Source organism: Myotis davidii, unplaced genomic scaffold (assembly GCF_000327345.1).
Source record: "Myotis davidii unplaced genomic scaffold, ASM32734v1 scaffold223, whole genome shotgun sequence".
Taxonomy (NCBI): domain Eukaryota; kingdom Metazoa; phylum Chordata; class Mammalia; order Chiroptera; family Vespertilionidae; genus Myotis; species Myotis davidii.
In genome coordinates, this window is record NW_006294609.1 from 267,188 (window position 1) to 267,703 (window position 516).

Below are 516 nucleotides of genomic sequence, written 5' to 3' on the forward strand. Positions count from 1 at the left end.
CGGGAACAGAGGAGCGCTGGGAACGCCGGGAATGGGAGGTTGGGGGCGGGTTACGGGGGATGCCGGGAATCCGGGAGCTCGGGAATGCCGGGAGTTGAGGGCGCTTGGGTGGTCTCAGGGCTCCTTCCGTCTCCAGTCTAGGCCGTGTAGAGGAGAGTGTCCACACAGAGATTTTCCAATTAAAATAATTAAATATAATCATTAGGGATAAAAGGACAAGTATCCTCAATTGTCTGGCAGTTTTCCATTTGCCAATACTGTATCAGAGCCTCAAGAAAGGGAGGATATAGGAAATGAAAGGACCGTTATTCCTTAGTTAGACCAGAGTGCCCATAAATAAATGGTGAAGGAATGATGGAAGTAGAAAGTACCCCACCTGGCAGACAGCACCTAAACTGCTTCAGACAAAAAGGTGGGCAGGCCTTGACTGGTTTGGTTCAGTGGATAGAGCGCCGGGCCAGGGACTGGGAGGTCCCGGGTTCGATTCCGGTGAGGGCATGTCCTTGGTTGCGGGCT